The following is a 27,032-nucleotide window of genomic DNA, read 5'->3' as shown; positions in this document are numbered from 1 at the left end:
GACAACTCCACTTTAAATATGCCTTCATTTGGTTTAAAAAACAGATAGCTCCACTTTAAATATGGCTTCATTTGGTTTCAAAAACAGACAGCTCTACTTTAAATATGACTTCATTTGGTTTCAAAAACAGACGACTCCACTTTAAATATGGCTTCGTGTGGTTTCAAACATAGAGAACTCAACTTTAAATATGGCTTCATTTGGTTGCAAAAACAGACAGCTCCACTTTAAATATGGCTTCATTTGGTTTCAAAAACAGATAACTCCACTTTAAATATGCCTTCGTTTGGTTTAAAAAACAGACAACTCCACTTTAAATATGGCTTCATTTGGTTTCAAAAATAGACAGCTCCACTTTAAATATGGCTTTATCTGGTTTCAAAAACAGAAAACTCCACTTTAAATATGGCTTCGTTTGGTTTCAAAAACAGACAACTCCACTTTAAATATGGCTTCGTTTGGTTTCAAAAACAGACAACTCCACTTTAAATATGGCTTTATTTGGTTGCAAAAACAGACAACTCCACTTTAAATATGGCTTCATTTGGTTTCAAAAACAGACGGCTTCATTTGGTTTCAAAAACAGACAGCTCCACTTTAAATATGGCTTCATTTAGTTTAAAAAACAGACAACTCCACTTTAAATATGGCTTCGTTTGGTTTAAAAAACAGACAACTCCACTTTAAATATGGCTTCATTTGGTTTCAAAAACAGACAGCTCCACTTTAAATATGGCTTCGTTTGGTTTCAAAAACAGACAACTCTACTTTAAATATGACTTCATTTGGTTTCAAAAGCAGACAGCTCCACTTTAAATATGGCTTCATTTGGTTTCAAAAACAGACAACTCCACTTTAAATATGGCTTCATTTGGTTTCAAAAACAGACAACTCCACTTTAAATATGGATTCATTTGGTTTCAAAAACAGACAACTCCACTTTAAATATGGATTCATTTGGTTTCAAAAACAGACAACTCCACTTTAAATATGGATTCATTTGGTTTCAAAAACAGACAACTCCACTTTAAATATGGATTCATTTGGTTTAAAAAACAGACAACTCCACTTTAAATATGGATTCATTTGGTTTCAAAAACAGACAACTCTACTTTAAATATGGCTTCATTTGGTTTCAAAAACAGACAACTCCACTTCAAATATGGATTCATTTGGTTTCAAAAACAGACAACTCCACTTTAAATATGGCTTCATTTGGTTTCAAAAACAGACAACTCTACTTTAAATATGGCTTCATTTGGTTTCAAAAACAGACAACTCCACTTTAAATATGGATTCATTTGGTTTCAAAAACAGACAACTCCACTTTAAATATGGATTCATTTGGTTTAAAAAACAGACAACTCCACTTTAAATATGGATTCATTTGGTTTAAAAAACAGACAACTCCACTTTAAATATGGATTCATTTGGTTTCAAAAACAGACAACTCCACTTTAAATATGGCTTCATTTGGTTTCAAAAGCAGACAACTTCACTTTAAATATGGATTCATTTGGTTTCAAAAACAGACAACTCCACTTTAAATATGGATTCATTTGGTTTCAAAAACAGACAACTCCACTTTAAATATGGATTCATTTGGTTTCAAAAACAGACAGCTCCATGACTTAGTTTCGGAGATGAACAACTCCACTTTTTAAATTTTAATTGCGACCTGAATATTAATTTTAATCACATTTTGAGACTGAAAAAATGTTTCTACGATCCACGAGAATGTTAAAAAAAATATACGTATAACAGTGACATTGGTTTCCAAGGATCTAGTTTTTCGCCTCTCATGTAAATAAAAGCAACTGTGGAATTGTCCAACTTTGATACCAAGCTCCTTATATAATGTTTGTATTTGCTTTTATTGATTAGTAGTTACAATGATTCGGATTGTTTCCGAAATTTGTCCGTCGAAATTGAATTGAGAACGATGGATTCTAATATTTAAGTAGTCGCGTGAGGGTCATATTGACCCCAGTGTTATATGGTACTAATGTCACGAAATAGTTCACGAGTACTTAAATGTTAACAATTGTCACCTCAAGCAATGTGTGTATAACTTCGAAAGATAAAAAAGGACAATGCTTAAGGACTAAATTGCGCAAGGTGATGGAACGGACCATTTCCTTTCATAGAAATAGCCTATGCCTCTGACAATGTCACAAAATATCTGATGATTCAGGAAGTTGTGTGAGGACTGGTCATTTACAATATAACATGTAAATACGCATCGTTCCTATTGGACACTGTTTTGAAACTATGATTTATTTATTTTTGTTTAGAAAGGTTATAACTTTACATGTAATAATTCAATTGTGACAAAGCTAGATCCAGTTAAAAAAATTCACAATTTATAGTGGAAAAATTAAACTCTCAACCACTCCATTCATTTTGTAATGTTCACTCTAACCCGGTCTTAGTGCGATTTAGTAGCAAACCTGCGTTTGTTTACATCTCAGAATAGATGCAAAATGGGTACAAATTTGGAGAAGAGAAAATGTACATTTTTCGTTACAAATCAACAGCCCTATTACCTCGTAGCTTATCTATATAACATTTTGAATTTCCTGTATATTAGTCGAGTTAAAGCAGTGGAAATACAATTTCTGTGTGCTGTACTCATATCGAAAGAATAGAAATTAGTTAAATTAGAAATAAGTTTGCAGTACGGGGGTCATATCAAAATTTTATACAGTCTGATATGTATAGCAATAAAACAGATTGTCTTTAGTTCGATAATAAATACAATTCAGTTGTTAACAAATCCACTATTATACACTGTGTATGTGTGTATATATATATATATATGCACACACATACACAGTGTATAATAGTGTTGTTTGTACACCTGATATATTATTAAACTAACCTTTGAAATGACCTTAAAATTAAAAATCTATACTAATAATAAATCTGTAGCCGAACTTTTTCTGGTAATTTTCGATTTTCCAAAAATAATTGCTCCTAACATATATAATTAACCACCCTGAAACCGAACGGATTTCGATGAAAATTTGAATATAAATTAAGTTCGTTGTAACTTAGATTTTAGGCTATATGGCATTCAAAATACATTATTTAAAAAGGGGATTATGAGGGGGCCTGAATTAAATAAATCGAAATATCTCGCTTATTATTGATTTTTGTGAAAAATGTTACATAACAAAAGTTTCTTTAAAAATAATTTTCGATAAGTTTTATTCCTTGAAAAAGTTTGATAGGACTGATATTTAATGAGATAAATGAGTTTTAAAATTAAAATAACTGCCATCTAAGGCCATGTAACGAATTAAAAAACAAATGACTTCGTCTATAAGGCGCCTTGGACAGCAACAATCGAAAGCTATGAAAGATAGTCTACAGAGAATGTTTCTGTGTTTGTATGAAGTAATATCGGAAGCCAAATTAACCGATTTGTATAATTAATTATTATTTCACCATTGGAAAGTGTAGTTTCTCTAGATGGACATAATGCTATAATGTTATTACTGTAACTTCTGATATAATATAATATAATATAATATAATATAATATAATATAATATAATATAATATAATATAATATAATATAATATAATATAATATAATATAATATAATATAATATAATATACGGTAAGTTATTTGAAGGGTTCAGAACCATAGTGGGCCAAGCGCCATTTACTGAATACGCAGAAAACAAGGGTTAAAATGAAGTTATTACCATAATTAAATGGAAACATATAACAAGTAAAATAAAGTATGCACGTTAAATCTAAATGATGTCAATGTTCATTAAACTATGGTTGCATGTAATAAAAATTAAGAAACATGTTAAAGGAATTGTCATTGCACCAAATGAGTGGTCTCTGAACAAAAATGATCGCATTTTAATTATTTGGATGCAATTTAAATTAAGTAACATATTAAACGATTTATCCTTCTATCAAACACGAATGTTCACTGGATCAAATGTTCTATTTTAATTATGTAATTACTTTATATTTATTTCTAACTGGTGCAGCGGAGAGCACGGGTACGGCTAGTATATCAATAAAACTAAATTCATTATGTTTCATGAGTTAAAGCCGAACACAGTGACATGAATAAAATTAATTTACATACACTGTTACATAAAAATTTAAAACTACATATTCCGTGAAATTCATGTAACACTGTTGTTTGTACACTTACTCTACGAACAGAGGGTATTTACCTACGTTTAGATGCATAGTACGCAAGCATGCAGTGTGCACAGGGTTGTCTATTAATGGAGGTCACTTTCTATATTCTGTCATTGAGAATTGTGAGCAGTGGAGCGTCGCAAGGAGCTTATAACTTCACTTCTATTTTTTTTAATATTTACTTTCAATATTTTTTTCTCATTTTGAAATATAATATAACGTGCAAGTAAGGTAGTAGTTGCAGCAGCAGCAGCAGCAGCAGCCTGGAAGGAGTAGTAGTATTAGCATAGCAGCTGTAGTAGTAGTAGCAGCAGTATAGCAGTTGTAGTATTATCATAGTAGAAGTATTAGTAGTATAGTAGCAGTAGTAGTATTAGCATAGTAGCAGTAGTAGTAGTAGCAGCAGCATTGTAGCAATTGTAGTAGCATTGTAACAGTAGTAGTGGTATTGTAGCAGTAGAAGTGGCACTGTAGCAGTAGTAGTAGTAGTAGTAGTAGTAGTAGTAGCATAGTAGCAATAGTAGTAGCATTGTAGCAGTAGTAGTAACATAGTAGCAGTAGTGATAGTAGCAGCCTAGTAACAGAAGTAGCCCAGTAGACTAGTAGCAGTGGTGGTAGTAGTAGCTAGTAAAAGTGCTAGTAGCCTAGTAGCAGTAGTATATTAACCTAGTAGCAGCAGTGGTAGTAGTAGTAGTAGCCTAGTAACAGTAGTACATTAGCCTAGTACCAGTAGTGGTAGTAGTAACGTAGTAGCAGCAGTATAGTAGCATAATAGCAGTAGTATATTAGCCTAATAACATAAGTGATAGTAGTAGCGTAATAGCAGTAGTATAGTAGCCCAGTAGCGGTAGCGTAGTAGCAATAGTGGTAGTAGTAGCCTAGTAGCAGTAGTACATTAGCCTAGCAGCAGTAGTAGTAGCCTGGTAACAGTTGTGGTAGTAGTATATTAGCCTAGTAGCAGTACTACATTAGCCTAGTAGCTGTAGTACATTAGCCTAGCAGCAGTAGTAGTAGCCTGGTAACAGTTGTGGTAGTAGTATATTAGCCTAGTAGCAGTACTACATTAGCCTAGTAGCTGTAGTACATTAGCCTAGCAGCAGTAGTAGTAGCCTGGTAACAGTTGTGGTAGTAGTATATTAGCCTAGTAGCAGTACTACATTAGCCTAGTAGCTGTAGTACATTAGCCTAGTAGCAGTAGTAGTAGCCTAGTAGTAGTAGTACATTAGCCCAGTAACATTAATGTTAGTAGTAGCGTAATAACAGTAGTATTCTGGTAACAGTAATAGTAGTAGCTTAGTAACAGTAGTAGCGTAGTAGCAATGGCAGTAATAGTCTAGTAGTAGTAATAGAGTAGTAGTAGTGTTTGGTAGTAGTTAATGTTAATTACTTCGAGTAGTACTCTTTTGTCATGTAGCCAGCGTGACATAACCGCTTAAAATAAGTTATACAACTAGTGCAAGGAAAGGAACATACAGTGTCCTTCTGCCAAACTCGAACTCCGATCTATTAAATTTGTAGAGGGAGATTCTACGACAGTGAAAGATTTATAATAATATAAGAATGAAATTGAGGTAAAGGGCGCGAGTTGGTTTCCAGGTGAACTCAATACACAATTATAGAATTTACAAAGTTTCGGATTTTTATTTTGTTTAATTTCTACGCAGCTGCGTGGCATAGTGCCGAACACTTTCACCTTTACCTTTAGCATGTGTATCCATACCCATAATGTCAACACCTGAGTGAAGTAATGGCGTTTCCCTGTCTCTAATTTTGTGTTGTTTGTTTCAGGTAAGTGACGATGGATCAAGTATCAGATGCCACAACGGCAGTTATGCAGGTAAAGGAACAGTTCTCATAGCAGGGTTCGCAATAACGGAAATTGCGCTGTCGAAATGAAGTCTGATAATATGATTTTTAAGAGAGCACTATTTACAGACACAATCTATAAAAATGTCTATATCTGTTTGCAATAATATATACTCGTACAGTAATTACCAACGAGCAAGTGGTTTTGTACAGAAGTTGTGAAAGCAGGTTCTTCATGGTTTTACGAACGAGGCAGGCAGAAACTTCACCGATCACTTGGATCATTATTAAGACAAATGCCGGTAGGTATGTAAGGCACACTTACATTAAACCTTAATCTTCATGGATGATAACAACGGTTGATTCTGTGACTTTGTTACAAATTTTTACGGGTAATAGGAGATGATCAGTATACATAATTTTCATACAGGACCCCGTGTCCGGAAACGTTCCATTCGGTAGTTACGAGTCAAGATGAGTGTAACTAGCTAGTGACGAAATCTAGTCATCTTTCTGAAGTTTGATTATGGAATCCCTCTTCATGAAAACGTTGATGAATTCTTACAAAAATAGTATGGGCTAGTTGACATCGTAAATTGTATTTTGGCTAATAGTCTTGCATTTGTATTTCTCTTTCCATAAATAAAATGCTTATCAACAAGTTCTCTTAATATGAATATTCCTTTGATAACTAGAAATTAAAGAAACTAAAATTACTGTCTGTACGCAATGATTAACCGAAATAATAGCTACATATAAACTGAGGTGAGGTTTCAGTGCATTGGCTACGAGTTCAATGCCATATGGCTGTTTTAATGCACGCTGTAAACAACACTCTTTACCTATTCGCATGAACTTTGTAATGTTTGTTTAAATCACTAGGACATTATCATGGTATACATTGATGAAATTATTATTTATTTTGCCATGGTCCTCTATTGTTACTTATGCCGGTTAGCACACACGTCATTTTTTGTAATTACCAAGCGAAACGTTTCCGGAGACGGGTTATATATGAAAGATTTTTATAATATCCTCTCTAATCCATAAAAGTTCGTAACAAAGTCACAGGATCACTCAGTATAGTCACAGCTTTGTGCTTGTCTTGTTGAAACGCTAACAAGATGTTAGGTGTAATTGAGTGGCAACATGGGACATTATTGTTCAAGGTACACCGACTGCATTAGTGGTGACATGGAGTAACCCAGTATTTATTACTACATTACAATGCATAACGTCAATTTACTAAATTACATAGTTACTACCCGTCTCATGTAAGTTGACCGGTGTTAATTTCACGAACTAGCAGATTACGTCATACCCCTGAATGCCACACGCTACGTAATCGCCAAACATGTCTTGTTGTACAGAATGTTTCAGAATTCAAGCGAAGGAATTTATCTCGTTTTAGAGGGGTTTTAGACAAGCAATTTGAGATGAGGAACCCAGTCTCCTAGGAAAAATATTTTGGTTATCAGTTGTTAAAGTTGTTTACATTTTATACTTATATTCCACTATTAAAATGAATTACAATGATATGCGATGGTTTCGGAACTTTTTAGAGATTGCATGAAGCCCAACTATTGAGAACTAATCGACCTAACAAGTAACGAGAAAACACGCTACTGCACTGCTTGTTTCACCTTCATTCGTTTTCGTTATTGTAGCTAGTTTAGAATGGAATTATCGACTTGGGGCTCTGTTCTAACGGATAACGCGTTAAGACTGGTTCACAATAAACCGGAAACGAGAATCGAAACGAAAACGAAAACTGTAAAATTGTTAAAATGTGTGCACTTAAATGTGAGCATTCACAATTAACGAAAAGCTTGCCGGAGCCCGGGATCGGGAACGGAGAGTTGACCAAATTTCAACTTTGGCGTTCACGTTTCCGATCACAGCCCACTAGATTCATTCTATTGCCCTCTAAAAGCTATTTTGTCGTCGTATATTTTGTATCAAGAAGACCGTGACATAACCTATGCATTATTTTGTTCTGTGCTGTGCATCATGAGGCGAGTTTTATTTGATGAAATTCTAATATTGAATGTTGAGGAAAATCTTCACGTTTACGATAAGCGGCGCGCCTTGTATAAAGATGAGAAAATGAAGGACAATATGTGGCTTTCAATAGCTGCATCTTTGAACACCATAAGTGAATCAGATTTTATTACTGTATTGGTTGTATTACACATTACATATTCATGCTTTAATTCAATAACTACTGTTGTGTTCATTTTTGTTCTATTACAAATGTCTCTTCTCTAATTATTTTACGTTATGGTAGACTTAAAATAGGTTGTGATAATAAAGATGCGTGGGCATATTTATAGTACCGTACCTAATGAAATGTTTCAGTTGAAATTTCGATGTTGGTTAACCTGTGTTTATGTTGGCTGCCTTGTACTCATGAGAGAACGCCATTGGTCAGTTATACACAAATAACATCAGAATGCGTAATATCGACTTTACATATCGTTATTGACATTCATATCGATATGCATAGTCGTCTACGTTCTCGGTTTATTGTGAATCAAACATTTTCATATTCACGTCCTCTGCTTCCCGTTTTCATTCTGGTTCTCGTTCCCGGTTTATTGTGAACCAGTCTTTAAACCTCAAGCCAAAAGGCAATATGGTCGAGTCTGACCGTGGTAGATATTTCTTTTTAGTCTTAATATATATTATTTTAATAATGAGATATCTGAATTCTTCCTTTTCTGAACGTGAAATTTTATATGGCTTCTTTCTGTTTGATATTATCTTTAAAATAACAGTACTAACACCAATTTCTTAATATTGCTGTTGTGTTTTAAACGTTAATAACATAATAAAGAGTTAAGAAGGAATATTCACATAAATTCCATAGTAGTATAACTGTACTGTACTAAGTGATGAAATACATCATTCATAAGGAAAGTGATATCCCAAAGACAGAGATTGGAGTATGACATGGTAAGTTGGAATTGATATTGATGGTATCTTCAGCCTTATAAAAGTAATCAATAAACTAATCAAAGAAATAAGCAATATTACCTAGGCATATGTTTTAACTCTAATATTACATAACAAAATTCTTATCTCATTATGCTTTTAAGGTGATATTGGTGCGCAAATTCCTATCATTAGAATATTAAATTATTTTCCCGAAATATGCTGAAGCTATAGAGCTGACGTTTTTACAACACATGGGCACATATCTTTTATTTATTATGTAACAGTAGTTGCTTTGTTAATTCATTTCCTTACAAACATTTTCCATACGAATATTTTCAAAATGTTCAATACACTACCTTCAGTAATATTTATTTACGATATATTAGATTTACGAAAACATAATTTCATTATCTGTAAGGCTATTAAATAAACATATCTGAAAATTTCACTTTTCTGTAAAAAAAAGTTGAGAAAATATTTCTTTTGAATAACTTTCCCTTTTGAGCAAACGTGTGAAAAATGAGCATTAAAATTAAAACTTACATTCTTATAATGCACTTATACTTCTCAGACAAATCTAAAAATTAACATGGATACAGTTTTAATAAGTTCTCTTCTCTTTATCCATTGAATCAGTCCTGGCCATCCCTGTATATAGCTCGACCAAGCGGCATATACTACCTCTTTCGTCTGTCTCTTTCCTTTTCGCTCTAAAGCGCTCAGGCTCTCCTGAGCTCTAAGCGCGCGCTTGCGCCTATGGGCATCTTTTGACATGACTGATCTACTTTATGAACTAGTTACTCGGTATGTTCCTGTCCTGAAACAAACTGTTCTTTCTACCTGGAAGTAATATGTTATTTGAGACTCTTAGTCATTCATGCACAATGTCATTAAATATCATATAATTTAGGTAACGTACATAGGGTTTTTCATAAGTAAAACATGAAGTACGAGAATTTACAAAACTCGAAATTCCCCGTCTACTGCATGTTGACACAATAGCGGAAAGTCATCGGTTAAGGCTGTCCTTGAAAAGTGCAATACTGGGGACACATTGTCAGTTCTATGGACACAGCATAAATATTTTCCTTCTTTTTGGGATTAGAAACCGGATAGACTGTATTCATAGCTAGAAAGTCTACTATTTCTGTCAGAGTAGAGGACATAAAAAAATAAAACTCCACCAATTTGCAGCAGTGTATTTCGTTCTTGGAAATGAATTTGAGGCCACTTGAGATCTCAATAATATAATTTTTTCTGCAAACTGCTTTTCATGTACTTCTGTTACTAAAGAGTAGTGTATCGAGTAAATATATGGCCAGAAGCAAGTCTTTTGCCGAATACAGGTTTCTATGATAACGTGGTTTCTGTACTTACGCATGTAGGAAATTAATATTTCCCAGAAAAGTGGCTCGTGAGTAGACTTTGAACTTGCTTTATAAACAACTAAAGGTTTTTATTAAGTTTTGAAGTCAGAGTTTTTTTAAGAGCAAAAACACCGACAGCTTTTATGGACTGAATAGCCATAACAAATTTTTACGAGCGTGTCGAGAATGCATGAGCAAGTTCTTATATTTATACTAATTATTAAACTGGTTCATGCCCCATTAAATGCTTTCATTTTCAGATCATAGAGTACTAAACATTTCAAGAGATTTAACGCGCAGTTTTGGCATTGCCCTGTTTTACAGTTTATTTTGTCTGTTAGCAAGACCTGCGCTTTGAATTATTTAGCTGACGAGAGTTTCATGTTCTCTCATTGCTTGATTTTCTACTCTGCCTTTTTATATTCTCAATTAAATAATTCCACCTATTCTCTGCGCGTTCATATTCATACATGGAATGTTTTAAACGTTGCCAGAGCTATGGAATTTGATGTAAATTTCTGACCGTACTTCTTCATGTAACATCAAATGTTATGAAGATACCGGTACTTGATAAGAATTATTTTAAAATGTCTATAAAAAGTTCCCATATACGTACCGGTATTATGCTAAGCCCATACAATTTATCTTACTTTTTTACTGTCTTGGTATTTTTATTTGTATTACACAGGGACATCGTTTTATTTTTACTAACATTTCTAATATTAACCTGGCTATACATTTGGATTAACGGTTGAGAACCGGATACACTGTTTGTTACCTCTTCCACGTCTGGAGTTCGATGATACTGGCGTAAAATACAAACAGATCGCTTTACTAGGTATAGGAGGAAAGAAAAGTAGTTCATACATTTACGTAAACAAGGAAATATCGCGATTTTGAGTTTGATAATTTTCATTATAGGTTTCTCTTTAATCATAATACAGTACTGTATTAACAATAAGTGTTTTTACTCACGAATTGACCTATCCATTGGGACGTATTCATTATGCAGTGTACATTATACTGTCTACAGCACATTAGCGTACAATATAGAGAATGAAGTTAAATTGAAAATTAATCATAATATGGATATTTAAACACGTTTTTTGAAAATGGTGGCCGTTCATTTCGATACAGGCTTCAGTTCTTTTGTGCATATTATCGCACTGTAGACTATTGTATCTAATTCCACTTACCAGCTTCGTCCTTCGTACTAGTAACTCATGTTGAAATAATTCTGTACCTACTCTATAAAAGAGTACCTTACGTACTGTAAATTCAATCTTCACTTCTGCCCGATCCGAAAAGCTAAAATTACTCAGACATGCTATCTACTGTCCGTCCAAGTGGTTATGTAGCAGGGTCGTAGAAAGGGGGGAAATCACATGACAGTTAATTACTTAACGAGGCCCTTTTTAAGTTATTTTAAACAGTTGTACATATACTATTACGTAGACGTCCAATTCTTAACAGAAATTAATGTTTTCAGATAAAAGCTAAGACAGCCCAGCCACTAGCCTTTACAGAGGGGCGAGCAGAAGCGTGTGGGGGAAACCGGGATGCGACGTAGGCAAACGGACGACAGTACCTGTGCGAAAATATGATTCAATATTGAAAGCTCTTTCGTCACCGCAAAACGCGAACATATTTCTGGAACGTACTATACTCACTAACTCTGTACTGTATACTATGACTGTAAGACGACTTTGACTGCATACGCGACCTTGGTTCTGTGTGGAGAACGGTTGGAAATTTACTAGTAGAGGGAGTGGGAGTGAAGTACATTAAAAAATTCAGGTACAATAAAAATTGAAGTAAAAACAAAATGTCCCTGTATAAGTAGGCTGAACTGCACCCGAGCACGAGCTTTTGCTCTTTCGGGTGTACTAATTTTATACGTCATCTTTATAATCAAAAGGAAATAAATTATTAAAAAAATTATAGAAATTATTTGTGTTAAATGTGTCTGAAGATTTATGGTTTGAAACCTTTGAATTTTCATATTAACTACCTATGAAATTGATTAGGCGTAAGTTTAAAGAAATAATTTCTTCATACATAATTTGCCATAGCATATTACGATTTATGCTTTCGCATTTTTTTCATCATTGTTTTTATTATTGATAAATATATAACTATTATTTAGGACAATTGCCATAAAGCCCCTCTATTTTATCTCCCGAGAAGGGCCAACAAGGTATTTCTTCGGCCCTGAACATACGCCTACATAACGGAAAATTCCTGCACATAGCAATACAGGTAAGCTATAATAATACTACAGATGTTGTATTATGTCTCTGCCGATGACTGACTGTTAAGTTTCAAGTGGTTTATCTTAAAAAGCAAAACAAAAATATCTGGTTGCCTTCATTTCAATGCTCTGGCCACTGCTTGTCTGAGTATGACATACTTTTTCTCACAGATAAGTACAACCTTTTGCTATCTCTCTTACCTCTCTCCGTAAACTATGACGTTACACGAAGGAAGGTATAGAGGGTGGACCATTCATTTCAAGGGGCTATTTTTTTTAGATATTTAAAAAAAGAGTTTAAAATAATTTTGCCTGTTTTTGCTTCCTTTTCGAGATAAAAATTGTTTTGTACGAAACATACCGTGTTTTGGAAAAGCCATTGATTTAATTCTCAATATGGTGACTCAGTTTAAGGGAGCGGTTTATGATAATAAATCATTGAAAGAATTTAGTTTTATCCTCTATATGTGCAGAAATTTGATCTGAAAAAATGTAACATTTTAAAATTCCTTTTCAGAACGAAACGTTACATTTGTTCAGCTCAAATTTCTGCACATTTAAAGGAGAAAATTGAAATTAGTTCCATCATTTATCATAATATACTGCTCTCTTAAATTGACTGAGCATATTGAGAATTAATTCAATAGCATAGCTTTCCCAAAATACGCTATAAAATATTTCATATAAAATATTTTTTTTTTCTCGAAAAAGAAGCAAAAACGAGAAAATTGTATTAAAACCTTTTGTTTGAAATATTTATAAGAATAATCCCTTGAAATTAATGACATTACTTACTGTTCAGCCTGTATAATGGAAGATCAGTACAGCCAATTCTTGTAACAAGTAGATACACTAGGACCCCGATTATCCGACACCTATTAACCGATCGGCGATTATCCGACTGTTTCTCTCTTTTTTTCTCTCTCCTTTTTTTGCTGCAGAATAAAATATGAAGTCCTATACAGTTACTTGTTGGAGGGAGTGTTTTTCCTAACCTGTAAATTAGTAATTACCTGCTTTCAATGTAATCACCTCAAGAACTTCCACACAATTGTAAATTCCGTGTACCATTCAGTCCTTGTCCTACTGTTGAAGTGGCGGTACTGTATAACTTATATTATGTAAAATTTTTGCATGGGTGTAAAAAGAAACGAAAATGGGCAATAATTTAGAGGTTGGGAAAGCAGAAACTTCATTTCATATCGAATCGGAATAGGCTATGATAATGACGTTATAACTGCGGGCTATTTAATAAAAAGAAAAGCGAGTAAAGTGTATGAAGTATGAGTACCTATGTAAATGTACAACACGAGACCTCTGTTCCTATATATTCATACAGTAAGCAACCATCACAAGGAGTTCCCTTGGCCCTTAAAACCGGACTTAAATTAGTTAGCTTCTGGTGCTTTAACTAGCATGTTAAACACAAGACCATGGAGAAAATTTGGCCTATATATTATGCACTTAATTTATGAAAATCTTTTATGGTATCGGTACGGATTATCAGATTTTTTCGATTAACCGTTCAATTCACCGCTTTCATTACCACGGATAATAGAGGTTCTACTGTAAATCTATACGATCCTGTCGGAAATCTAAGCTGATTCCGTTCTGCATGTAGTGAGAATAGATTATATTAAAGAAAGTAAGTGTATGGCATTAAATCTGAACCTTCTTTTTGTTAGTAGGAAATCACAGTGTACATGCGTCCCCTATTAAGTAGACTCGCTCTGTATCCATAAGCCTCTTACGAGGAGTGTGCAGATATGACGTCCCGGGAAGCAATTTCGGAGATTAGCTTCGATCAGGGCGCGGGTCGGAGGGTAGGAGCTTGGAACTTTAATTACTCGGCATTGTCACCAAGTGTTTGTTCATCACAGAGCGCTCCCGTGTTTGTCGTCGCCTTCAGTTTGATTTAATCCCGCGACAAGTAATTTCACTGCAGTTGTGATTGCAAGTCAATCAGAAAATATTATTGGCAAACACTTGCGCGTCACTTGCCTTAATGAGCACAAACCCTGTAATGCCTCGGTGCTTCAGCTTGTAGTTTCAGCGTTTTAGCATTACACACAACAGGGGATCTTGGTTAGATTTTTTGCATACGTATTGATTCTACATACAATCACAAAAAGTTTGGAAACACCTACAGTTTCCCAATTTTGTTGCAGGTTATTGAATGATAGTGAGTGGACCAAGTCCACCGGTGGTCAGTTTGTGGATTGAATTAATACTTAGATTTATTCATTGCCATAACAATCCAAGTCCATAACTCATTTGTTACTCCACAGAGAGCAGCATTTCCTATACAGGGCGAAAGTTGCTAAGCATGAGCCAGAAACTTTAAAACTCAGTTTCTCAAAATTATTCCAGAAGGAACTCTGGTTGTGAACGACTCTATAGCGATCTTGTGCTGGTGTACAGCTCATGGATTTTGTCAAGACACTCGCGATGCGAAGTAGGCAACAACGGTTCTGTGGGGGATAGGAGTAGAAGAGAAGGTCGGGCGAGTTTACAGAGTTCAAGGCAAAGGCTAACCCATTCCCCTATAATTCGTAAGTAGACTCATCTGATCTCGGGCGCAGCTCTGTAGGAAAAGTTGAGGAGTGTCTTGACATAATGCATGAGCTGTAGTTATTCGTGGGCGTCCTTCATATGGTCTGTCTGTAACAGACCCCTTATCCTGGCAGCGCTTCCAGGTCTTCGAAACACCGCTAAGAAAAAATATTTGTTCTTAGACGTTGAATTTTTTTCCCGTATGGTATGCCTTCTAACCACATTGTGATGATGCGCATTCGCGTAAATGGTGATATTGGATGCGTCATTAAGAAAAGACAAAATTATTTTGAAACAGATAAAAATTATCGTCTTTTAGAGCACTATTTGGACTTTCTGATAACCTAATTTATTTGCAGTACCGTCATTTCCCATAACTATGGTTCACGATATAATCATTCAAAGTTTGTACTCCTCCTGCAGTGTTCTTTGAATGATTATATCGTGGACCATAGTTGTGTTCCAGGACCATAATTAGGGGAAATGACGGTATGCGATATTTAATTCTCAACTAATACTTGTCATGTGTTTTAGATGTTATAGTTGAAAAGAAAACAATGTAAAAATCGTATAAATATAGCGACAGAGAATAATTAATATTGATAAATGATACTAGAAAACAAAGTAAATTAGAATGTTTCCAAATGTTTCCAAACTTTTTGTGATGTGGGGTATTAGGCCTGTGTACTCCTATGTATACTTGTCTCTGTCTCTGTATGTATGTGTGTAGGAAAATTCACGAGACTATTCCTGCAATTAAGGAGCTATCTCTGAGATAATTTTGGGTACAGTAGAACATTTCGTATGAACATGGACCTGAGCCTCATTATTATCTTATTATATTTATTTTATATTTTCACCGGTATTATCACCTTCATCTCATTCAGACGCTAAATAACCTAAGCTCTTGATAAAGCGTCGTAAAATAATCAACTAAAATAAAATACATACATACATACATACATACATACATACATACATACATACATACATGCGTACGTTTGTATATATAGGGTGGAAGGGAACGTATTACATTAATTCACAGAGGTAATAGATCAAGTAATGCGAACAAGTTGTGTCAAATAAGATTTTTTTTTTTTTGCGTATAATAGTTTTTAAAATACGAAATGTAACGTGTTGCAACGCTGCAAAGAGTGGCAGTGCTCCTTGATGTCATTTCTCCTCAGTGGGAGTAAGTATAACTCCAATTTTTTACAAGATTCTTTAATTTACATCACAAAGCTATATACCACTATAGCATTAACAAAACCATTACAATCAAACCATGCTTAATAAAATAATGGCACCAAAACAATGTTGATTAATCTGACAATCACCTACTTCAACAAATGTAAATTGCTGTACATATGATAAACAAATAGCCTATTATACTCTCTAAATATTACAAAGCTATACAAGAAAGAAAATACGATACATTTTAGATACGTAGCACTTAACACATTACTTAACATTACTCTAAACTAAATTACTTTTCTAAATTAATTTACTTTTAATTTCTTCAAAAGATAATAACTTAAATGGAGATTGGGTTACAGAATGTGTACATTCTTAATAATATCACTTGGGATTTACATCAGAATATGTAAAAGAATCTTTAATGGAAATAATTTTGTTTTATAAGAATATACCTAGATTGTTTACGATTTTGTAATTACGTAAAAAGCAAAGAAATCGACAGATGCTGTCAATGTTAAATAAGTTTCATCGTAGATGTTAAATTTAGAATTAAAGAGCTTATAGCGTAGCCTAATAAACAATGTTATAAACCAAACAATTTGAGTACAATTAATTCATTGAATACTTTAGGTTTTGATATGCAGTAACGTGATGAAAACGTATCTGATGAGACGTTTGTGTTTACATTCTTCTCTCGCAAGTCTTGCAGAGTGGAAGATTGGAGTTACATTTACCCCAACTACAAAGTAATGACCTCAATGAGCACTGCAACTCTTTACAGCGTTGCAACATGTTACATTTCGTATTCTCGAAACTATTGAACGTATCAAAAAATTATTTGACAAAATTTGTTTGTAGTGCCTTGATTTATTACCTCTACGAGTTAGTGTAATAGCTTCCCTTCCACCCTGTATGCATATATGTATACAGAGTGAATCGTAAGTAATGCCATTATTTTTTTATTCTTTGAGACATTTCAAACAAAATGTTTTAATACGATTTTGCTCGATTTCGCTTTCTTTTCAAGAAAAAAAATATTTTATATGAAACATTTAATAGCATATTTTGGGAAATCTATGAATTAATTCCCAATATGCTGAGCAAATTTAAGAGAGCACTGTATTATGATAATAACTGACTGAAAGAATTTCAGTTTTGTCCTTTAAATGTGTAGAGTTTTGATCCGAACAAATGTAAGTTTTGGTTGAGCAAAGGAATTTTTAAACGTAATAGGGTGTGGCAATTCTGTAGAGGTTATTGCTGGTGGGATAGGCAGATGTACGTGTCATAGGCTAGGTACCCTGAAGAGCTGGCGTGCTCGAGACGACGGGAAAGAAAACGAGAAGTGAAACAAAACGTCTCGGGAAATTTGATTTCTTTTATGTAAGTTTATCGGTTATCATTTTTGGGAGGGAACTATTTCTGATTGCCTGAAGAAATTGCTTGCATTACGACAAAAGGAGTTGTTCTATTAAATTGATTTGTATAACATAAAATAAGCTTTTTTATTGCCTGTTCATCGAATATTTAATTAAAATTAAATCGAAAGAGTTAGTTTAACGTAAAATAGCATATCAAATTTTTATTTTTGCCTGTAGAGTTTTAAATGTTTTAATTTTTTTTAACGTGAAATGAACATTATTATTGTTTTAGTTCTCTAGAACATCAATTGAAATGGGAGTGTAGAAATATTTCTTAATCTTTTAAATTTATTTTGAGATAAGTGTATCTTATTGTCTATGTTCTCTGAACATTTAATTAAAATTAGGTTGTGGAGTTCGTTTTCAATTTTCAAAGATTTTGTTTAACGCGAAATCAACAGTGTTCACTTTCCGTTCTGTAACACACAAAAATTAAATGGTATATCATTTGTGAATTTTTTACGCATTGAAAAACATTGTACAATGAGGGATATAATAGGGATAGTTGAGCGATTCGAGTTTTTTCTAAGTCAAGGAATGTCACACTACGCATGCTACGAGCCGAAACTTTTCAGTCATATATTGAGCAGGTATTCGCTTCGATTTCGATTTTCTCTTTAAATATTACATATCTATGATGAGAAGAAATTAAAACAATAGTATTTTATGAACCGCGATATTGAAACATTTTCGCTCCCTCAATAGTTTATGTCCATCTCTATTCATGGCAATGATCTTGCACTTATCTATTCAGAACATATCAGGTGAAGGGGTTGTTTTTTCACTTGGTTATTTAACGACGCTGTATCAACTACTAGGTTATTTAGTGTCGATTGGATAGCGAGATGATATTTGGCGAGATGAGACCGAGGATTCGTCATAGATTACCTGACATTCGCCTTAGGGTTGGGGAAAACCTCTTAAAGAACCCAACCAGGTAATTGGCCCAAGCGGGAATCGAACCCACGCTCGAGCGCAACTCCGGATCGGTAGGTAAGCGCCTTAGCCGACTGAGCTACGTCCGGTAGCTAAGGGATTGTTCAGAGCAACATAATTCTAACGTGCACTCGTTCCTAGCTACAGCGTTGCACGATGTCATAATTTAAGTATTTTAAAATGTACGTCATTCTGGAAAACTATACAAAATAAGTATAGCAAAATGGTATTTGACTTTTTTGTGGGTCTTTACTAAAGGAATTATCCACCAGAATTAATGGCATTACTTACGGTTCACTCTGTATATAAGCTATAAATAATAACGATGAACTCAAGCAAACGTGAGCACTGTTACGTTAAAACACATGAAAGGCGTTTCCTATACATGACATGACGACGCATGGGGGCACGGAGATAGACTCCATGCTTTTATGACATCGGCACTAATGTAAAATGACGTAGTGTGGTCGTGACCATGCTCCGACCATTTTTTACTCCGGAGGAGACCCATTACCCAAGTTGACAGTCGGCTGAATGGACCCTGAGGAAGTTTTGGCTACGGAAAAAAATCCGTCGCTACCAGGAATTTAATCTAGCTCATTCCAATCCGTGCCAGTTGCTTCACTAACTGAGTAACCCGGCCACCATGGACATGTATACAGTACAGAACATTAGAAAGTTTTTTTCTGGAAGTAGCATAAGAGAATTGTGTAGTGTTGTGTAAAAAAGTCTCTCATTTTATTTCCAGAGTATAAGTAAATAATCATTGCATTGTGATGGTTTGTATGTTGTAAAATTTGTTTTTCACACTAAAAATATATACCAGATTAAAAGCACCTCCTCGCATGATTACATCTGACCATACAGATGTAAATCGCTAGTGTGAACCGCTTTATGCATTATGTATTCGAGAGACAGCCCTCACTGCTTTTCTGATACGACCGTTCGATGAGATTAGGGAGACCTAAAGCACGGTTGATATGAATTTATTTTCGAAATGTTGTATGACTACGTAATTTTTCTAAATCTGAATCATACTACGTGCATATGTAAGTTAGTAGTTTTTCGAGTCCCGGAAAAACCAACCTGGCTGGTTCTTCCGTGGTTACTTAGAATTTTCATTGCCATGGTCCATTTTCTTTCCCCTCCCATGTACAAACAGAATTTAGATTTCATATCATCCATTTTATTCATTTCATTCAATAGACGCATCTCTTCATCCGATTACGGGAGGAGGCGTCCTCTCCGCAACCGTTCCTGAGTTTCCAGCCTTCCGCAATATCTCTGCCAGGATTCATTCCTTAAGAGCACTTCCAAGGGCGCTTCGACACCTTGAAAGGGCCTTTGGAATGGATCCTGTGCTACTTGGTCTCCCGGGCGGTGTGATCTTAGAGCAGGGTGGTGGATAGGAGGACCCATTGGGTGAGCGGGTAAGGGATCTCATGCGTCCGGTGGGCTGGTACACCCTCATTCTCATTCATCCCATAAATTCGGGGTGTACAATAGACCTCAGCATGGCCGACGTGCAAAGGATCGTTCTAACCCTCCCGTAGCAACCGTGACATAACCTAACCTAACCTAGTAGTTTAGTCAAACAGTCCGAATACTGTCGGAAGCTCAAAGTGACACCAACAAGGCATCAGTCATGTGGCAATTAAGCCACGAAATAATGTAGTTTGGTGGCCAGTTTCTTTTCTACTTCATTGCATTCATCTCTAACTAGTAATTCACTACTCAGACGTAAGTGTATGCAACAATTAGTGTTGTTGTATTACTTATTATGATGTACCGAAGTACATATGATATTTCCATGCAGAAATTCTGCGTCATCATATGATGAAAGATGAGCGGAACAGAGAAAAATTCTCTCCAGCACATATATTGACATTCTGCCACTGTCATACATCTATGACGCAGTGCATGAGGGTAGGTCACTAGAGGATTCAATCCGACATCGGGATGGGAATCCGGTGTGGCTTAGTGGATAGATCGTCAGCACGTGGAGCTGAAAACCCGGGCTCAAATCCCGGTGCCGGAGAGAATTTTTCTCTATTCCACTCATCTTTCATCATATAATTAGTGTTCTTGCTCTGACAGATCGTCAAGTGAGATGTACTGCCTCCTTCAAGCAAACCTCAATCAATGAGTCGCCAGACGGCGATCGGGAAATGTTAAGAAATTATAACGGAATAAAGATAGGACGGAATGATGCTGATGCCTAACTTGGAAAATGAGAGAATCCCGAGAAAAGTCTAAACTGCGACTTTGTCAGACAAAGATTTAATGAAGTATCCCAGATTTGACTCGGATACGAACCCGACCCGCGTGTGTAACATGCCGAAGGTTTGACTAATCTACAGCAGGGACAACGCACCAGCCTTTCTTTCTCCTTGTTTTTTCTTCCTATACATACCAGGTGCAATCAATATATTTCCGAACTGCGCTTTAATTTATTGTACTGCTATGCATACATGCGCATATTACTAAAGATCGTTGTTTCCACGACTGTAGAGTTAGTCTGTCAAACAACGTCAGATTGTCTTTAAGAACTGAGGTTGTACATGTGATTTTGTGCAAACATGTCAAGGACCTATTGCGACTTTTCCTAGAATCTCTCCACATACACCTTACCGTTAGTCTTCTTCTCTGCCTTTCAAGTGATGCATTTAGTATAGATTCCAGGCGTTTCTCGAGTTTTAGATTATCTTCTCCGTTTTTCTTGTCCTGTATGTTGCCTACATTCAGGGCAGTCCGAAACTTAATTGTCCCTTGTATTATATTCTAGCGGTCTGTTGCATTTCGTCCGTATTGATAGAGACTTTCCATTAGCCTTCTTATTTGAAAAGTGTAGTGGAATAATTTCCCACGTGAAATACATGATTTTACCTTTCAGTTCTATATTTTCTATGTGATACAATTTTAAGTATACGATATGCGGCAAAACAAAGGACACAGAAATTATTAGTAATTTACTGCCCATTCATTCATTTATTATCTTCCATAGATCTTACATGAGCAATGAAGCTTTAAGATGTGGAACAAGTCAAAATTTTACAATATTACAGTTACAATTTTTACAAATTTTTACAATATTTTACAATTTTTACAGTTTTACAATGTAGTAATTTTCTACAATGATGAGGTGAGGTCCGAAGATTTGCCAAAAGATTACCCGGCATTTGCCTTTTGGTTGGGGAAAACCTCGGAAAAACCCAACCAGTTAATCAAATCAAAGGGGGAAATGAAGTGATGCCGAGGACTCGCCATAGACCACCCGGGTTCAGTCCCAAGGCTGGGGAAAATCTCGGTAGAAACCAAGAACGAAGTATTTATTTATTGTATATAATACAGTAGTTTTACATATTGTGAATTCAGTACTGTGTTGATGTCTGCAATTATGGTTCTCACAACAGAGGAGAAGATACTTATCGTGGAACTTTATTTCCGGTCATAAGGAATAGGACGTCAGAATGGGCTAAGTTTGGTTTACGTTAAAGAACAGCACGACGAGCGATTTAATAAGGAGGAACCAAAGAATCTTAGCGTCGTTGACAAGTTCCGCCATATGAGTTCAGTCTTAGGTCAACGAAAGGGGACAACAGGGCGCCCAAGAACCGCCACCACAAAGGAGAATCATGGACGACTTCTCCAATAGATGTTACAGTCCCCAGATCGTAGTCTAATAAGCAAACATTCTGATGGAGACAGATAAAAGTTATTTTTTTCTTCCATCATGTTAATGATATCAAAAGAAGTGCTTATACAAATTTCGGCCACTCGACCGCAATTATGAGACCGTACAGAAAGTGATTTTCCCTGGGGCCGTTTACAGCAAAAAAGCACTTATTGCATGGAAAGATTTATGGAAATAGATACAGCAATTGTTGCGCTATTTGTCAACATATCCTCCACTGGTACTGATACATTTGTCATACCATGGGATCAATTTTTTTTTATTTTAGTGTCGTAGAGTTAGCCGCCTGGGATCTGAATCAGCTTTGACAGCCGTCTGCATCTCTCCGTCAATCCCATTATATGACATATCTCAATTTCGGTGGGAAATATGTTGAAAAATAGCCAAACAATATATTGATTTGTTTGTTCCGGTAAATTTTTCCAACAAAATTGTGTTTTCTTTCTGTTAACGGCCCCTGGAGAACTTATTTTCTACGGTCCTCATAATTGCGGTCGAGTGGCCAAAATTTCTATAGCCTTAAGCACTTATTTCGACATTATTAAAATGGTGAAAGAAAAAAATAACTCTTTCATCTTTCCACATCAGAATGTTTGCTTGTAAGACGAATATCGCTGAACCTTTGTTTGAGCAATAGGTCTGTTCTACGGATGTTTAAAGAGCTGGGTGGATTTACATATCGCATTCAAGTTGCTCAGCTTCTAACAGAAAGGAATGAGCGGGTCCGATTGCAGTATTGCAGCCGAGTGTTGTCCATGACGTTTCAAGATCCAGATTTCTTCTGCAACTTATACTTTTGAGTTGAAAGTCATCAACAATTGACGGTTACATCAACCGACAAACCGAAACAATTTTTCTCTTAAAATGATTCAAGTTTTTTTAGTGTTTGAACAGCCCGATGTCGTTACACACAAACCACTACACAATGTGCGGGTTATGATTTGTTGCGCCGTTCATGGAATATTGGATATGTTGAAAGAATCAGTTTTCAAGACAGATGACCGACCTACAAATATTCCCGAATTACGCGAGAAGATAACGTTATTTTTTGTATCCTTACAGCAACTTTTGTTCAACAATATGTTCAGTAATCTGCAGAAACGTTATGAACAATGAGTGGCACGTGATGGTGCACATTTTGAACACATACTGTACCACCGCAACTAAATAACATTTAAGTGTCGTTTGTTTTCCCGCATGTTGTATAAGGAATGTAGATGTAATGATATAAAACTGAATATACAAGAAGAAAAGTTCAGTGACTTCAGTAGCAAAATTATATCCACTGTTACTGACACTATTTTACAAGTATTTTACTGTACGAAGAGTTTTTGAGTGTCGTTTTCAGTCCATGCTTCGAACGTAACTGTGACACCGGCATTATGTTTTAATACAGTCTATGGCAGATTTTTGGACGGAGGTACGCAACAATGGACCAACCGACAAAAAAAAATAGAAACATATGCACAAATCTATTATTGGCTGGATTTTTTAACTCGGAGAAAATAATGAACGCGATATCTACATTTTGCTGCAAAATTCGTTTATTGCATAACATTTATTTTTATGTATTTTATCTATTTATTTTATTTATTTATTTAATTAATTTATTTTATTTATTTATTTAATTAATTTATTTTATTTATTAATTTAATTTAATTTATTTATTAATTTAATTTAATTAATTATTTATTTTGCAATTTTGAATCAACTGCTGGTCTGTTATTAAAAATGGGTTAGACCTTTTTTTAGTATTGTTTATGTTATTTTTGTAATTGTATGAATGTTACAATACTTCTTGCATAAAATGTGTAATAAAAATGATATTTATTTCAATACTCAGTATTTCGAAAACAGATTTTTGGTAGTTGGTCTGTTATTGCGTAACTCCGTCCATATCATTCTTCATAGATAACCTGATATATCATACTATTTCAAAGAATGTATCTACTTATCTAAATTTGTTATGCATTCATGTATATAAAAAGTAATAGCCTATAGGTAGGATTAGGCCATTAATGCACGTGCGGGAAGACAACAGACTGTGACCATGTCAGTGAAGGAAGTTAATCGAAGAAGCTGACGTTTTGCTTGACATACTCCAATTCTTTCAAGATGATCAAACATGGCCTGTCCGCAGACGTCATTGAGGATGAAATCAGCAAACAGAACGCTGTATTCTTCCTTCACGAGATGTTATCTCCGATGAAAGTGAACAATAGTCTGAGAGCTAGCGGAGCTGACTTGTGCAAGAAACTGGGGCGAGAGAAGTATTCATTACTTTACCCACTTCACTTAGAAAATTCGATAGAGAATGCTTTATTCTTGAAACTTACTTTCAAATATATAACTTTTATTGTAATACACAACTATCTTATTGAATAATCTTAACAAATTTGCTTCAAAAATCAACAGCAAAGAAATGAAAGCTGAAAGTTAATATAAATTCTTCGTTAATTTAGGCTTTGAAATATATTTTCTTTCTTCATTCATCCATTCGTATATAAATATTGTAATATAATTTGACGAGGAAGAGTTAGATGTTAATAGCATGTGGGACAATATCCGAGATAATATCAAAATTGCAGCTGAGCAGAGCATAGGTTAACATGAAACTAAGAAAAAGAAACCATGATGTGATAAAGATTGTTCCATTGTAGTAGATAGAAGGAAACAGGCAAAATTGAAATTCTTACAGGATCCAATTGTGGAGAATAGAGATAATTATTTCAATGAAAGACGTGCACTTAGGAATAAAAAGAGAGATTACTTGAAGGAAAAACTGAATGAGGTAGAAACAAATAGTAAGAATAAAAACATTCGAGATTTATATAAGGGTATAAAGGAATTTAAAAACGGATATCAGGCAAGGGTAAACGTGATCAACGATGAGAATGGTGACTTACTTGCAGACTCTCATTCAATCCTGAACAGATGGAAAAACTATTTTGGGCAACTACTAAATATACATAGGCCAAATAGAGATGATCAGGACGAAATTCAAATACAAACTGCTGAGCCATTCATACCGGAACCTACACTTTCTGAAGTCGAAATTGCGATAGAGAATCTGAAAAAGTACAAGTCTCCAGGTATTGATCAAATTCCAGCAGAATTAATACAAGAGGGTGGAAGGGCATTATCTAGCGAAATTTATAAACTTGTACTTGCAATTTGGGAAAAGGAAATTGTACCAGAACAATGGAAGGAGTCCATAATCGTACCTATTTTTAGGAAGGGGGACAAGACTAACTGTAGTAACTTTCGAGGAATATCACTTTTGTTGACGTCGTACAAAATTTTGTCGAATATCCTTTTGAGAAGATTAACTCCATATGTAGATGAAATTATTGGAATCATCAGTGTGGTTTTAGGCGTAATAGATCGACTATTGACCAGATTTTTTGTATTCGACAGATATTGGAGAAAAAAATGGGAGTATAAGGGAACAGTACATCAGTTATTCCTAGATTTCAAAAAGGCGCATGACTCGGTTAAGAGAGAAGTTTTCTATAATATTCTTATTGAATTTGGTATTCCCAAGAAACTAGTTCGATTAATTAAAATGTGTCTTAGTGAAATTTACAGCAGAGTTCGTATAGGCCAGTTTCTATCTGATGCTTTTCCAATTCACTGCGGGCTAAAGCAGGGAGATGCACTATCACCTTTACTTTTTAACATGCTCTAGAATATGCCATTAGGAAAGTTGAGGATAATAGACAGGGTTTGGAGCTGAATGGGTTACGTCAGCTTCTTGTCTATGCGGATGACGTGAATATGCTAGGAGAAAATCCACAAACGATTAGGGAAAACGCGGAAATTCTAGTTGAAGCAAGTAAAGCGATAGGGTTGGAAGTAAATCCCGAAAAGACTAAGTATATGATTATGTCTCGTGACCAGAATATTGTACGAAATGGAACTATAAAAATTGGAGATTTATCTTTGGAAGAGGTGGAAAAATTCAAATATCTTGGAGCAACAGTAACAAATATAAATGACACTCGGGAAGAAATTAAACGCAGAATAAATATGGGAAATGCCTGTTATTATTCGGTTGAGAAGCTTTTGTCATCTAGTCTTCTGTCAAAAAATCTGAAAGTTAGAATTTATAAAACAGTTATATTACCGGTTGTTCTGTATGGTTGTGAAACTTGGACTTTCACTTTGAGAGAGGGACAGAGATTAAGGGTGTTTGAGAATAAGGTTCTTAGGAAAATATTTGGGGCTAAGAGGGATGAAGTTACAGGAGAATGGAGAAAGTTACACAACGGAGAGCTTCAAGCATTGTATTCTTCACCTGACATAATTAGGAACATAAAATCCAGACGTTTGAGATGGGCAGGACATGTAGCACGTATGGGCGAATCCAGAAATACATATAGAGTGTTAGTTGGGAGGCCGGAGGGAAAAAGACCTTTGGGGAGGCCGAGACGTAGGTGGGAAGATAATATTAAAATGGATTTGAGGGAGGTGGGATATGATGGTGGAGACTGGATTGGTCTTGCTCTGGATAGGTACCAATGGCGGGCTTATGTGAGGGCGGCAATGAACCTCCGGGTTCCTTAAAAGCCAGTAAGTAAGTAAGTAATATAATTTGACGAAAACGTTCCATGTTTTGGTGACCTCTCAAAATGTAAAGCAAGTAGTCTAATTCTGAAGACTTTCATATTACTAAGAACCAGTCTTGTGCTCTGTCGT

Source organism: Periplaneta americana, chromosome 8, assembly GCF_040183065.1.
Source record: "Periplaneta americana isolate PAMFEO1 chromosome 8, P.americana_PAMFEO1_priV1, whole genome shotgun sequence".
NCBI lineage: Eukaryota > Metazoa > Arthropoda > Insecta > Blattodea > Blattidae > Periplaneta > Periplaneta americana.
Note: the sequence above shows the minus strand (reverse complement) of the source record.